This window comes from Cherax quadricarinatus, chromosome 6 (assembly GCF_038502225.1).
Source record: "Cherax quadricarinatus isolate ZL_2023a chromosome 6, ASM3850222v1, whole genome shotgun sequence".
Taxonomy (NCBI): domain Eukaryota; kingdom Metazoa; phylum Arthropoda; class Malacostraca; order Decapoda; family Parastacidae; genus Cherax; species Cherax quadricarinatus.
The window spans coordinates 638,563-655,647 of record NC_091297.1 but is presented as its reverse complement, the minus strand read 5'-3'; the positions used below and the strand labels follow the sequence as shown (position 1 = coordinate 655,647).

The 17,085-nt window shown below is 39.1% G+C and overlaps 1 protein-coding gene across 3 annotated transcripts in view; it reads left to right on the top strand.

The window, feature by feature from the left end:
• Positions 1-2,660, top strand: part of LOC128691752 (PMS1 protein homolog 1) — a 90,873-nt gene extending 88,213 nt beyond the window's left edge. For all 3 annotated transcript variants that reach the window (XM_070079625.1, XM_070079608.1, XM_070079618.1), the window contains one exon: positions 2,522-2,660. The gene's annotated coding sequence lies outside the window, so the exon portion shown is untranslated. The remainder of the gene's footprint in view (positions 1-2,521) is intronic.
• Positions 2,661-17,085: the final 14,425 nt, after the last annotated feature.

Sequence of the window (17,085 nt, the reverse complement as noted above, 5' to 3'; positions counted from 1 at the left end):
TGAGTGTACCTGGTAAAGTGTATGGTAGAGTTATAATTGAAAGAATTAAGAGTAAGACGGAGAATAGGATAGCAGATGAACAAGGAGGCTTTAGGAAAGGTAGGGGGTGTGTGGACCAGGTGTTTACAGTGAAACATATAAGTGAACAGTATTTAGATAAGGCTAAAGAGGTCTTTGTGGCATTTATGGATTTGGAAAAGGCGTATGACAGGGTGGATAGGGGGGCAATGTGGCAGATGTTGCAAGTGTATGGTGTAGGAGGTAGGTTACTGAAAGCAGTGAAGAGTTTTTACGAGGATAGTGAGGCTCAAGTTAGAGTATGTAGGAAAGAGGGAAATTTTTTCCCAGTAAAAGTAGGCCTTAGACAAGGATGTGTGATGTCACCGTGGTTGTTTAATATATTTATAGATGGGGTTGTAAGAGAAGTAAATGCGAGGGTCTTGGCAAGAGGCGTGGAGTTAAAAGATAAAGAATCACACACAAAGTGGGAGTTGTCACAGCTGCTCTTTGCTGATGACACTGTGCTCTTGGGAGATTCTGAAGAGAAGTTGCAGAGATTGGTGGATGAATTTGGTAGGGTGTGCAAAAGAAGAAAATTAAAGGTGAATACAGGAAAGAGTAAGGTTATGAGGATAACAAAAAGATTAGGTGATGAAAGATTGAATATCAGATTGGAGGGAGAGAGTATGGAGGAGGTGAACGTATTCAGATATTTGGGAGTGGACGTGTCAGCAGATGGGTCTATGAAAGATGAGGTGAATCATAGAATTGATGAGGGAAAAAGAGTGAGTGGTGCACTTAGGAGTCTGTGGAGACAAAGAACTTTGTCCTTGGAGGCAAAGAGGGGAATGTATGAGAGTATAGTTTTACCAACGCTCTTATATGGGTGTGAAGCGTGGGTGATGAATGTTGCAGCGAGGAGAAGGCTGGAGGCAGTGGAGATGTCATGTCTGAGGGCAATGTGTGGTGTGAATATAATGCAGAGAATTCGTAGTTTGGAAGTTAGGAGGAGGTGCGGGATTACCAAAACTGTTGTCCAGAGGGCTGAGGAAGGGTTGTTGAGGTGGTTCGGACATGTAGAGAGAATGGAGCGAAACAGAATGACTTCAAGAGTGTATCAGTCTGTAGTGGAAGGAAGGCGGGGTAGGGGTCGGCCTAGGAAGGGTTGGAGGGAGGGGGTAAAGGAGGTTTTGTGTGCGAGGGGCTTGGAATTCCAGCAGGCATGCGTGAGCGTGTTTGATAGGAGTGAATGGAGACAAATGGTTTTTAATACTTGACGTGCTGTTGGAGTGTGAGCAAAGTAACATTTATGAAGGGATTCAGGGAAACCGGCAGGCCGGACTTGAGTCCTGGAGATGGGAAGTACAGTGCCTGCACTCTGAAGGAGGGGTGTTAATGTTGCAGTTTAAAAACTGTAGTGTAAAGCACCCTTCTGGCAAGACAGTGATGGAGTGAATGATGGTGAAAGTTTTTCTTTTTCGGGCCACCCTGCCTTGGTGGGAATCGGCCGGTGTGATAATAAAAAAAAAAAAAAAAAAAAATATAGTTACACCAACACCTGACCAAACATGGCCACCATTTTTTTTTTCTGGAACAGGGGCATTATAAAATGAAAAAACAAACAAGCACATGTTAATTAATCTGTTTCTGACAGTTATAAGTTTGTAACCAGTGAATGAAATACTGTACTGAGTACTCTTGGCATATACAGCATAAAAGTTCCTGGGAAATACAGTATTAATAGTTACAGTCAGTCTTTTAATGTACTGAATTCATTATAGTATTTAATCATGATACTATTAATAAAAGTGTTAAAATATTTTTTTACATTTTTGTCGAAAATTTTAAGCAGATAACCAACACTTTTAAGAAAATGCCTTAATATATATACAGTAATTAAAAATACATATTTTCATATGAATACAAGGTACAATATAGCTGGAACTACCATTATATTCATAAATAAAAAAATATATAGATACACTAAAATGAGTATTGGCTGCAGTATGCTGCTGCACAGAACACTGTCAAGATTTTCTGTATTGATATGACAATGCCTTGAGATCACTATCTTGGCTTATATGCACTTAACTGTGATATTAGAAATCACCATCTAATCAAACAAGGCAGATATTCTGTGAAGATATCTGCCTAGGATAAGATTTCAAAGCATCTCCACAAATTATCTAACAATCATGACAAGTCAGGCTGTATATAGATGTACAGTATTCACAAAAATTATCTTAAACTTACAGTTCATCTTCTTTTCTAATTCATATATATTATTATTTCTGTTGGACATAGTCCTTTACTGCAAGTTGCTCATGATTAAAGACACTTAACGCTTTCCATGATAAACAAAAACTGGAAGATCAACATCTAGAGTCAGTGAAATCTGCAGTTCATGTTTATATATTTCAGTTTATGCCTTTGATTTGCAATTTCATGACTTTGACCCCTTATTAATACAATAAGTCAGTCAAGTTTCAAACAATAACACAATTTTTTTTGTTCTTTTTAGCAGCAGGTTTTGCAGGAGGTCGCTCAGCTGCCTGGAACTTACGCACTATTCTCACAAGTTCATAGAACGACTGATCCACATTTGTGCGACTCTTAGCTGAACATTCGATGTATGGGATCTTTAGTTGCCGGGCCACAGTGTGTGCTTCTTCAGTACTTATCTGCAAAGTAAAATTTATCCTATCAGCTACAATTTACTGTTAAAAAGTCATCAAATTTTTTTTCATGTAGATATTATCACATGTACATGTCTAAAAATAAGTGAAACTAGTTTCTTTATATTGTGGCCACAACACAGACTTTGGCATCTGATTCCTCAGAAAGCTGGAATCTTTGTTTTGGTGCTCTGAAAATGATATGGCCATTCATTTCAGAGGGGGGAGGAAAGATGGTGACCAATAAAGTTCCACAGAAGGTCAATTTGGGCCCCATATTATTACAAGTGTATGTTAATTACCTGTTTCCAGGTTATTAATATACAACTGTAATATACACTTACATGTATCTTTGTGGATGATGCCAAAATAATGAGAATACAAACTGAAAAGGAGCAAAGAAGACTGCAGGAAAACTTCGATAATATTCAAAATGGTCAAATAAATAGTTACTGAATTTTAACCTGAGAAAAAACAATATTATGGAGATGGGGTAAGGAGATCACTGATAAGAGTATCATCTGAGGAAAAGAGGAAAGGCTTACAGAAAATTAAGAAAGACCTAGGAAAACTCATTACTCAAAACCTGTTCCTTAGCCTTGATCAATCATATTGATCAAGGCTAAGGAACAGAACACCTATCAAGGCTGAGGGACTTATTACCCCATCTTCCATTGTCTCCAATATGTAATGTCTGTACTGAATTGAAAAAAAAAAAAACACTGGTTGATGAAACATCATAATAAAGATAACTAGGTGCTACACATGTATCTTATTCATCAATCTGTTTGAATTATAAACTATTAATGTAACGCCTTTGGCTCATAACTGAGGAACCTGGCTTTAATCTGGAAATGAGTATAAACGTTGGGTATGTTTACATACCACCTAGCAGTAAGACCTGGGTGCTATCAGATTGTTGTGGGTCATCCTGGGGAAGAAGATTACAGACTAATAAACCACAATAAATAATTAGTTGTCTTAGATTATCTATTAACACTCTGGTTTAATAACCCCTCAATATACACTTTTACCTCATGTGTGTAGGTAGTAGGTTGGTAGACAGCAACTGCCCAGGGAGGTACTACCGTCCTGCCAAGTGAGTGTACAACAGAAACCTGTAATTGTTTTACATGATGGTGGGATTGCTGGTGTCTTTTTTCTGTCTCATAAACATGCAAGATCCTAGGTAGTAGGTTGGTAGACAGCAACCACCCAGGGAGGTACTACCGTCCTGCCAAGTGAGTGTAAAATGAAAGCCTGTAATTGTTTTACATGATGGTAGGATTGCTGGTGTCCATTTTTGTCTCAATGAACATGCAAGGTTTCAGGCAAGTCTTGCTACTTCTACTTACACTTAGGTCACACTACACATACATGTACAAGCATATATATACACACCCCTCTGGGTTTTCTTCTATTTTCTTACTAGTTCTCATTTATTTCCTCTTATCTCCATGGGGAAGTGGAACAGAATTCTTCCTCCGTAAGCTATGCGTGTTGTAAGAGGCAACTAAAATGCCGGGAGCAAGGAGCTAGTAACCCCTTCTCCTGTATAAATTACTAAATGTAAAAAGAGACTTTCGTTTTTCTTTTTGGGCCACCGTGCCTCGGTGGGATACGGCTGTTTTGTTGAAAGAAACGTGCAAGATTTCAGGTACGTCTTGCTACTTCTACTTACACTTAGGTCACACAACACATACATGTACAAGCATATATATACACACCCCTCTGGGTTTTCTTCTATTTTCTTTCTAGTTCTTGTCTATTTCCTCATATCTCCATGGGGAAGTGGAACAGAATTCTTCCTCCGTAAGCCATGCGTGTCGTAAGAGGCGACTAAAATGCCGGGAGCAAGGGCCTGGTAACCCCTTCTCCTGTATAAATTACTAAATTTAAAAAGAGAAACTTTTGTTTTTCTTTTTGGGCTACCCTGCCTCAGTGGGATATAGTCGGTTTGTTAAAAAAAAAAAAAAAAAACTCATGTGTGACCCAGTGCTAGCATAGAACCCTCAGACAGTGGAACAATGCAAAACTTTTTGAGTCTATTGGAGTGAATCCAGACAGGTGTCTGAGCTGTGAAGGATCAGCCATTTAGAAAGAATGAAAAAACTAATGACACTGAGGGAATCCTGATCTAAGGAAATGGACCCACCCTTCCATTCCTTGACTGAACCTGATTGCCTCGTATTCCCCCAGTTGCTTTACAACCCCCAATGGTTGACCTTCCCTCACATGAAGAACAAGAAAAAACAGAATATAGAAGCATATATAGGATAGACTTTACTGGAGAAATAATAGGGATACGAGCACACAATTGTAAATTACATTCCTAAATGAACATTATTATAATTATAATCAGTGCTAAACCCATAAGGGTCATACAGCACTGCTCCTCAATGAACAATGTATACCAGACAAGATTCTTGTAACAAAAGTGTGCAATGAACCAAGCAATGACTACGTGGAAGCAAACTACATACAGGATATACTGTATATGATAGTTATTTCACTTTTGTCAATCGAAAGCTATAGTTCACCCGATCTCTCCCCCTTCAAAAAACAAAAATAGACAAAAGAACATTCTCAATTATTACTTTTGAGGCTGTACTCAAGTCAAAAATAGTACAGTACATACAAACACATTATCCAATCAGACATGAAAGGGAAATTTGTGTGCCTTGCTTGAATACCCAGTTTAATCTGACAGAACTGATAATTAAACACTTGACATGATCTTTCAAGATTATATACAGTAACCTATTTGTGGAGACAATGGCAAGCTGCCAACATTTGGTAACAAAGACAAGACTGTAGTGAAGACTATTTTTGTCCTGCCCAATGCTGCACCAAACACTGAACTTTTTTTGGACATACATAGCAGACATGGGAAACAATGGCTTCAATAGTTCACACGGAGTGATGTCATTGGTCAGGTGCCATGTGCTTGGGTGAAAGTAAAACTGTAGTGCAGAAGGCAACATACTGGCTCATGTTCAATTATGTTTTAAAATGGTATGCACAATGGGAATTGACAAAGTCAATATCCCAGTGTTTTGTTGGTTGGTTTAATAACTGATGATTCTAGCCAACTTCTCAGTTTGTTCCATGCTTTGAAAGTGTGAATGCAAGTTGCAGTGTAGTATACAAGAATTATTGGTATTCTCTATTCTAAGAGCAAACTTGTGTTCCTATACAAGTGAACATTGGCTGTCTCACCAATGTACACTTGGTCACAATGACCACAGGGAATTCTGTACACCCCTGCATTTTTGGATCTGGTATATGATGTCAAGATCCTCGTGAAATTGTACATGATCATTGTAGTAACTACTACGACTTCAATGATGGATCTCCAAAGGCTGTGGGATACAGTGTCTTGGACAGTACCTGTGAGTAATATGCATCTCCATATACACTGTTTTTCTGACTCTTGGCATTTCAGTGTACGTCTTCAGCTTTACGTTTGCTGAGGAGAATCATATGCAAATTTAATGCTTGTGAATGCATTCTTTATGTAGTTAGATTCCTTTTCCAGGTAGTATTCCTTACTGCAGATTCTCGATGCCTGCAGGAAGAACCTGATCAATACAGTTTTCTTGGGTTTTTTACAAAGATGAAAAAAGGAATGGATAAGGTTATCTTTATTAGTAGATTTATGATATACTGCTCTTCTCAGGACTACATCATCTTTAACAAGTCTGACATCAAGAAAGGTAGGGTATCATTCACAGTTCCAGGGTGAATTCAATGGATGGGTCCACTTAGCTAAGACACTCAAGGTGTTGAAATAGGTTGAACCATTTGGGTACAATGACTAGAGTATTATTTACTTACTTTATACAGGTGGTGTTTGGTGGTATATCACAAAACTGGTCCTCCAGATGTTATACGTACATATCTGCCCAGACAGGGGTGATCACACTGCTAATCCTAACTTCTGTTTCTAGTCTGAATTTGATAAAACTGAAGCATGCTTCAATTATATCAATAAAATTAGATTAGCAGTGAAAAGATAAACTTAGAGGTGTTCTGGCTCCATAGTAAGGAGATGACCTGATCATTAGGTACCCTTGTGAACAGTGAAGTTGCATCCAAATTGGTCATTTTTTTGTTTCTAACACTGGTGAGAGAATAAGAAGGCTACAAGTCCATCTACAGGAACACAGGTATGCTCTTAGAACAGATAATATCTGTGTATAGCATCACAACTTACACTGACACCTGGTGACATGGAACAAAGTTGAGCTACTGTACTAGGAATACAACAAACTGAGTAGATGCCTGGAATCATCACTTATCACCAGTCGTGTCAAAATGACCACCTGTACTCTGCTACAAAATTTAGGTTTAGTAGCACAAGATTAGCAAAAGTGACATGCAAGCCATAAGTAACACTACTGGGAGTTAGTGTGCATGTTGTACTAACATTAATGTAATGATTTTAAGGAACTTGTTATCCTTGGTTCTAAATATATACAGTATGCTATTGACAAATTCAAGAAATATTTATAATTCTAAAGGCATTGTTCAAAGTGACTATGTTGCTTCAATGCAGCTACACAACCTTTTTCACATTCTTATACAGTATTAAATTTACTTACCACTCTTTGGTGTTCTAAGTCTGCTTTGTTGGCCACCATCAACATGGGAAATTCATCACGGTCTTTCACCCGGAGAATCTGCTTATGGAAACGTGGCAGCTCATCAAAGCTATTGCGGTCAGTAACGGAGAAGACCAGCAGGAAACCTTCACCTGAACGCATGTACTGCTCTCTCATAGCACTAAATTCTTCTTGTCCAGCAGTATCCAGAACTGTAATACGAAAATTATTCTTAGATCTTGATAAATTATCTAAAACAAAGTCCAGTAATGATATATCTTAAGCATTTCTAGCATGGAGGAGAAGGAAAATGTGTAGCTTAATCTTACTGATGTCTTACCGATGATAAACTTTCAGTATTGTATAATCTTGAAGTTTATGTTTCTTACAGACCTATGGCTTGCTATGAAAGGAAGAATCCATTAGCTTTATAGAGAGCTGCCACACATCACTGAACTCTGTGCTCAGTGATTCATTCAACACACGAGGCTAACAACACAAGCCCGTTCACATTCTTTACGACAGGATAATGACCCAAGTGCAGCAGACAAACTTAAAATTAACTGAGAATGGACATCAAACTTTACTCACATTTATCAAATCAACTAATCCGACGTTTGCTAAAAAGAGATGCTAAAGAGTCCTCTATCTGCACAACGTTTTACTTAACAATGGACTTGAAAAGGCTCAGTGTTAGGTGAAATGTTGTACAAATAAAGAGCTATGCATTTGTCTTGTTCATCAACTGTCGCCATACACTGGTACTCCCAGCACTTGATTATCCCTACAAGTTTTACACTTTTCATGAATATAATAATCTAATCTATTGGGGTTAAACAATCATAAGTTATTGACATATAGGCCATACACACTACCCATTCTTCCATATGTACGGTGTATATTTTTTTTAATCATAGATAATCTTTAAATCCGTAAGTTATATAGCACCTGGGTTATGACTTCAAGTTCGATCCAAAGAAGGGCAGGATACGTCCAGTTCTTTGAGTCAAGAGCCTCTCACTGGTATCAGAGCACCCCCCCCCCCCTTAGAGATTTCCTAATTTGAATAAACTGCAAACCAATGCAAAAATGGCAATACTCTAGATCGCAGCAACATCACTGAAAATCTAAACTGCTAAACTAGTACAAATACTAGGTATCATATATCAATATCAACAAAGTGTGGGAATAAAGGCACCTCTGTAACACCTTGGGACATGACAGAGGTCAGTGAACTAAGTGGGTTGTTTTTCATGTGGGTACGTGAGTCGCCTGACATAGTGTCCACCTTGTTTGCTGTTAACAGAATTGTAATTCATACCTAATATACTAAAACTTTCAGAGCTCTTGAGTCACTGTGATCAGGGTTGCCTCGAGACAACGTTGCTTCTCGAGATTCTTCTTCTTTAAAACCAATTTGGCTTCTTTCCATATGCCCTTGCCCATTATGATGGTTCATTTGTTTTTCTGGCTGTCATTGTTAGCATCAAAAGCCTGACGAGGTCATCAACTGGGAGGCTTGTTCTGGGAAAGGTCGGGTGGGTGGTGACTCTAAAAATCATCTTCAGGTAACCTTCAGGTATACGTGCGTTCTTCCACTCGCTGGCCTAGACTTGTGGCAGTCTCGCCCACGTACACCTTATTGCATCCCCAGCATGCGATTTACAGTGTGATTCATTTAAAGCACATGGGCACATGAAGAAATGGAACAATTTTCAGACGTATTTTCTCAAGGTAGCCATGATGGCAGTATCCGATATGGTGACCCAGAAATAATTCTGACCCACCCCATGCTATGCGAATTGACGATTCGTGCACTGGCACCTGACTTAACCGGACCTCACCCCAACTTAATTTCTCTTACCTCTCTCCACTATATACTTCCAGGTTATGTACTGGACTGATACAGCCCCCCCCCCCAAGTGGGCGAAACATCTATTAAAATAAGTACTAAATGTTTTATGTCAATTACTAGGCAAATGAATTAGCTTTCCACAAAACTACTTGCAATTCATATCTTGCAAGAAGCACTGACTAACCCAACTGAGATTATTGTGAATATGTAACTGTATTCCTGGAAGGCAATTCAGATGGATTCAAAACGTCTACATAATTCGGGGGGACATGGGCTTTGGACGTCTTCAAAGTCTAAATTTTCCAATCACTGACAAACATTTGAAACAAACCACACCCAGGTAATTTAAAGGTGGGTATTACCAACTTCAACATGTTGCTATTGGCAAGGCGAGGGAGGCATGTTGATGCAGGTGGTGAGATGGGTATTTGTGTCCTACAGGTAAGTTCTTAAACAAGCCTATGACTCACCTCACTCACTCGCCTAGACCCTAATTCCCGGAATCAGGACTTTCCTGCACTGCTACTTTCTCGACCACAACACTAACTTCTCAAAAAATAATTCTCCATGGCCCACATTAAAACACATTCATTTTGTTACCACTCGCAGGCTCGTCACATTTCCTGACAACTTTTCATCGCAATTCTCATTGAACTGTTCAACCACAATTCCCAATTTTATGTTGCACCATATTTTGCATATTTTTCTTAATTTCTCTTTCTCACCACATGAATTTCTCAGGTTTTCAATATGCATACAAGGCATAATGTTACACAATACGTGTTCACTTATAAAAGTGTAATGAGTGCAATACAGTGTGATGCAAGTCTTTTACAAGTCTGTAGAACAAGCTTTGACTAAACTCCTATATTCTTCTTCTATTATCATTATTATTGTTGTTGTCATATGGAAGCGTTACAACTGACTCACGGAGGTCATACAGCACAATGCGTGATGGAAGCTGCATGCTCCGTCCTTTACATGCATGAGAGAGGCTCAACCTAACTGTACTCAGCTCGCTGCCAACAGCTACAGCAAGGAGAAATTTGGCCAGCCAAGAATCATCTTAAAGACGTACCAGACGACCCTAAACATAACCTGAGTCTCTAGTAATGTGTTTTGCAGAGTTACAAAATCCATCAGCGACCAAGTTACACCAAAATGCAGTGTTGACAAGATCCCTTGCCTAGACGGTGGACATGTTTATATAGGCGATATTTGCGTAAAGCTGGCACAAAAATTAAGGCACATAAAAGTACTGGTAAAGCCAACTTCAGTAATATTTTTACTTTTAGGATTATGACTATGCAGCAAAGACCCAAATGATGCTCAGTAGTAGTCAGCGCAACAACACTAAAAAGAAAATCCAACACTACACAACGCAGATTTTTTCCACACTGGAAATGTGGAATCTATACAAATTATCGAAGTTTCTCTCAGGCAGGGGCTTTGTAAAGTTAATCAAGCTAACTTTATAAAGAATTCTGCGTGATAAACGTAATTAAATTACAAAAATTTCTATATAATTGTGTCGTATAAGCCCATCATGTACATTCCTTCACGCTGTACCATCTCTGATCATACATGAACTGTGAAGGAGTGCCATTTCTAGATACATACACCGAGAATTGTAAATCTCCTGGTATATATAAGAAACTTTCTGTGTATATACACCGAGAAGTTAGAATTTTCCGGGAAGAAACGAACTCAAATCACGCAACAGATGGTAAGACTAATGTGAGAGACTTAGGAGTGATTATGTTGGAGGACCTTAGCTTCAAAGGTCACAAGTGTCGCTATCACAATTGCAAGGAAAATGACAGGCTGGGTAACCAGAACCTTCAAAACAAGAGATGCCAAACCAATGTTGGCACTCAGAATGGAGTACTTCTGTACTTTTAAAACAGCTCCATCCAAGGCAGGCGAAATTACAGACCTCGAGAATGTGCAGAGAAACTTCACTGCTTGCACAAATTCAGTCAAGTACCTAAATTATCGAGAACGTTTAAAGCACCTCGATCCGTACACTTTGGAACATGGGTGAGAGGTACATTATAATCTTCACCTGGAAAATTCTAGTATAGTAGTCGCAAATCTGATCATACAAAATACCCCCGATGAAAAGGAGGAGTATCACCAACAGACCCCTGGCTGTCTTCAAGAAAGAACTGGATATGTTTCTCAAGTTAGTGACTCATCAGCCAGGCTGTGATGTTTATGTTGACTTTCGTGCAGCTAACGTCAACAGGCTAAATGCCTGGTTTGGGACAGGGCCGCGAGGGCACTGACCCTCGGGACACACTCCAGGTAGTGTCTCGACGGGCATGAAAAGCTAATCTTGGATGTGATCTACAGACCCTCAAACCTCGACAGTGACCACGGGAAGAAGCTGCTCAGGCATCTAGAAAGGAAAATTTTGTTTTAATGTATTTTAATTTTAGCCAAATTAATTGGAGCAATTTGACAGGTAATCTAGTGTAGTGACTTTCTTTAAATGGTCCAGGACTGCTATTTAAAAGTGTCAGAACCAACTAGAGAAAATAACCTACTGGGCTTAGTTCTGATAAACAAGGATTCTCTGATGAACTATCTTGAGGAGACTGGAGAAAGTGTTCACATATTACATACCTTAATAATGATAATTAAGTTCCCAGATTATATGGGGTTAAAGAATTACTTGAGAAGTGTAGACTGGGGTAACGTGACTAGGAACTATCACGAGGAAGGCCGGATAAAGAGTGGTGATGACTGTCAATATGACATTTTCTAAAGCATTTTACAAGCTGCATATATTCTTAATAAAGAATTTAGATCGAATACGAATGACCCTAAATTGATAAACAATACGCTCAAATATTTCTTCGGTAAAATTAAGGCATTTAGAGGTTAATCAAGAGAGGTGAGGGGTCACCTTATTGAACAATAGTATATTCATTTTAAGAGGAAAAAAAAAGGAATAATGAAGGCCAAATGAGAATATGAAATGAAGTTTGCGAGGAAATCAGAGACCAATCCTAAGCGCTTTTTTCTGGTATATAAGAATAAGATTAGGGGAAAAAACAGGCCCACTGAAATAAGAAAAATTATCTCCTGGGTCGAGGCATGGTTGACCGACAGGCAGTAGAATTTGCATTAATGACAAGAAATTGGAATTGGGACCTATTACGATTGGTGTGCCACTGGAGTCAGTGTTATAACCCATGTTCACACTACATAAACGACATTAATGAGGGAATAAACAGCGATGTAAGTAAGCTTGCTGATAACACTGAAACAGGCCATCACAATTTCTGATGTCGACTACAATATCAACCTCTACAATAATTTCTGATGTCGACTACAATAATTTCTGATGTCGACTACAATATCAACCTCTCCAGGATGACCTGGAAAGGTTGATATTGTAGTCGACAAAGTGGCAGATACAGTTCAATGCAGATAAGAGTAAGGCTCTAATCTTATGAAAATGAAATAACTATGACACTTATAAGCTAACAATGCAGATCTCAGGCAAAATGAGTCCTGGTTAGCAGAAATATGAAGCCAAGATAACAGAATTTTTTATTTCATAACGCAGCGCTGTATAGCCCTTGTGGCTTAGCGCTTCTTTTTGATTATAATAATAATTGATTTCATAACAAGAAGTATAAATAATAGAAGTATAAATAATATTAAGTTGAAATACAACCACTTCATATATCTTAGGCTCGACCTAATTTACATTATGTTGTTCAGCTCTGGTCTTCATATTACAGGATAGACAAAATGCGCTCGAAAAGAGAAGAGGATGAAGAAGTTGATTCCACGTATTAGAAACCTTTCCTATATAATAGGCTGCAAGCAGTGAACTTATAGTTCTTTGGAAAGGCGTAGAATTAAAGGAGAAATGACTGAAGTGTACAAATGGAAAACATTTAAAAAAAAATAAAGGGGATACACGTGTTCAAAATATGTAATCAAGATAGGACTGTGTAAAGTAAAAGGACATAAGTGCATCTAATGTGACATTTTACTGTAGCAACGTTTCGCTCTCCAGGAGCTTTGTCAAGCCGGCTTGACAAAGCTCATGGAGAGCGAAACGTTGCCACAGTAAAATGTCACATTAGTTGCACTTGTGTCCTTTTACTTTACATATTGTCGGTAATTCTACCAACTTTATTACAAGATAGAACTCGCAGAAATAAGCTACTGTTGATAAAATATTTTTTTACATTTGTAGAATATTTGCGAGTTGTGTCTGAATTCCTTAATCTTATCACATTCTAGCAAATAATGACGCACGGTGTTATAATAGTCTCTCGGGCAAATTTACATTCAGTCACAAGTCAATGAAGTTCAACTGAGGGATACTGAAGTATTATTGATTTGGCAACAGAGTTGTAGATAAATAGAACAAACTTCCAAGTAGCGCCACTGACGCAATAACTTTGGGAAGCTTTAAATATAGACTGAATGGGCACCCGTGTGGGTGTGGGTGGTTGTGAACTGAACCTTCCTAACATGGGCCAGTAGACCTGTTACAGTTTTCCTTCCTTCATATGTTCTTATATACACGAAAACAAGAATATTCCGGTTTATATATACCGAGTGTGAGAATCTTCCAATGTATTTCCACCGAGAGTGAAAATCTTGCAGTGTATATACACCGAGTGAGAATCTTCCAGTTCATATACACCGAGAGTGAGAATCTTCCAGTATATATACACCGAGAGGTCTCTCTCTTAGCGTGTAATCCTATTCTCAAATTATATATTAATATCTTGTTGCAACTCTCGGTGTGCACAGATATATAAATATAACTATATATATTATGAATCTCTAAGTGTATATACACTAAGAGTTTATCTTAATCCCTGTTTTAGGGGCTAATGTAGGTTAGGTAAGATTCGTTAGGAAACAGGACAAGTGTTTCCTGACACGGGAGCTTTTGGTCATCTGATCGAGGTCTTCTGCTGGATTACCGGTCCACCCCTTTAAAACCAAGATTATTTGCCTAAGTATTATCTATGTATACAAAAGAATGGCCGTCGATAGGTTAAACCTGATAAACTAACCACCTTCCATTCTTGACAGGTAACCCGCCTAGACCCATCCAACGCACATTCATTTTTTTTTTACTCCAGTTGTCGCAGTAACACACTTGTCGTTCTTACCCAAAGTGACGTACTGCTCTTCCTTGGGAAAATGTAAGCTGTTTATCCCTTATACCAATCCTTCCTTGCCTGCAAATCCCTGCTCAACCCGTCCTCAGGACGCATGATATGCGTGTTGATTTTAACTTTGCTAGGGATCACTGAGGTCACAGTCATCTGTTGCCTAACGTTATGCATGATTTATTTTACTGTCCACATTTGTAGTTCAATATACTAATTTTTTTCGCATAGGCAATGAACGTTCAAAAACTGATGTTGAAAATAACATTAAAAACGGAACATTGTAATACTAGGATATAAGCTCCTCCGCGCATATGCTGCACTGTTATCAGTACTCTAGGCTGAGGGACTGGTTACCCCAAACTCCTTTTGATCTTGAACCATTCTTCTCTGTATTGGACTGAGGAAGCCACTGGTTGGTTAAACGTTTGCACAAGTGTATATTTCATTACTTGGGTTAGTTTATGCTATGGTTTGCAATCTTTAACATTTTATATAATAATTTGGTTTACGATTTATATCAATTTAAAATTTTAAGTAACAGTTTGATACAACATTTATAGTTGTCAGTTTTGAAGTTGAACGTATTTATGGTTATTACATATAATTTGAACTACATACAAGTTAAAAAAAACATGAAGCACTGATAAATATGATTAACATGATTACTTAACTAATTATTTTTGCAGCCTCAACTAATTTTGCTAAACTTTATAAAATATACCGTAATTGTACTCGATCTTATTTATTACAGTAATGAAATAACTAGGCCAGTGCTCTCTCAACTCTTAGACGCAGGCTTAATAAGATACATCCAGCTAAGTATGGCATACTTTCTAAACACGTGAGGCTATACCTTTGATGAGTTCCGAGAGTCTTCCCATTCCCGGAGCCCGGCCATGGGCCAGGCTTGCATGGGTCTCACCGTGAACACAATTGTAAGTTTTTATGGACGAATCTCACCCACGTGGCAGTAATGGGATGTAGATCAAATCTCTTTAAACCCAGTAACAAGCTTAAGAGTCATCAGTGAAATAACCTCGTGGTGTTCAGACCGGATTTTATGAACTATAGCACTGAATTTAGTTAGGATGTGATGGCTAAGTAGGCCACCAATAGCCTGGTTGAACAGGAAAACAACAAGGAATCGCAGGCAGGACTTCGAAGCTAGAGAATTCCTCGAAACCGATCACAGGTTCAGGTATACTTGATGATAAATTAGACACATGTGCAACACTGGGGCATCTTTATTGAGGAAACGTTTAGCCACACAGTGGCTTCATCAGTCCATACAAAGGAGAATGGTGAAGAACAGGAGGAGTTTTGAGGTAATCAGTCCCTCAGCCTTGACTGATGACATCGACTCAAGGCTGAGGGACTGATTACCTCAAACTCCTCCTGTTCTTCACCATTCTCCTTTGTATGGACTGATGAAGCCACTGTGTGGCGAAACGTTTCCTCATTACAGTTGCCCAAGTGTTGCACATGTGTCTAATTTATCAACTTGTCGGTTCTCTGAACCATTCATTTACATTCAAGTAAACTTGTCTGACAAAACCATCGTTGTTTTACATTGGTTTGTAAAGCTCTGGCTAAAAAAAAAAAAATGTACGACAAAAATAAAAGGAACAAACTCGTATGGCCCTCCAACACGAACACACGTACGTGTCTCCACTTCCCCGTCCTTGCACTCTACCATAACACCACTGCTCTTGTCATTCCCCGTCTACACCACTCATACCACTCTCGTAGTCTGGCCTCCTCTCCCCAACATGAACTTGTTGTCTCAATACACAAACGGGTGTGTCGCTTGTGGCTCCACCCACATCAACATTCACTGGCTGTCTTGGAACAGAGTTTCATTTGTTAATTCAACAAAATTCAGCATACCCGCAGTGTAGAGCTACCCTGTTAAATATGACAGTCACACTGTGTGAGAGGATCCTTCATCTTTGAAGACTATGTCGTTCCTGCCTCCTTCCTTGAAGAATGTGTCGTTCTTGCCTACCTTCCTTGAAGAATGTGTCGTTCCTGCCTCATTCCTTGAAGAACGTGTCGTTCCTGTCTCATTCCTTGAAGAATGTGTCGTTCCTGTCTACCTACCTTGAAGAATGTGTCGTTCCTGCCTAATTCCTTGAAGAATGTCGTTCCTGCCTACCTTCCTTGAAGAATGTGTCGTTCCTGCCTACCTACCTTGAAGAATGTGTCGTTCCTGCCTACCTTCCTTGAAGAATGTGTCGTTCCTGCCTACCTACCTTGAAGAATGTGTCGTTCCTGCCTACCTTCCTTGAAGAAGGTGTCGTTCCTGCCTACCTTTCTTGAAAAATGTGTCGTTCCTGCCTACCTTCCTTGAAGAATGTGTCGTTCCTGCCTACCTACCTTGAAGAATGTGTCGTTCCTGCCTACCTACCTTGAAGAATGTGTCGTTTCTGCCTACCTTCCTTGAAGAATGTGTCGTTCCTGCCTACCTACCTTGAAGAATGTGTCGTTCCTGCCTACCTTCCTTGAAGAATGTGTCGTTACTACCTTATTCCTTGAAGAATGTGTCGTTCCTGCCTCATTCCTTGAAGAACGTGTCGTTCCTGCCTACCTTTCAAGAATAATGTCGTTCATGCCTACCTTCAATGAAGAATGTGTCGTTCCTGCCTACCTACCTTGAAGAATGTGTCGTTCCTGCCTACCTTCCATGAAGAATGTGTCGTTCCTGCCTACCTTCATTGAAGAATGTGTCGTTCCTGCCTACCTTCCATGAAGAATGTGTCGTTCCTGCCTACCTTCCTTGAAGAATGTGTCGTTCC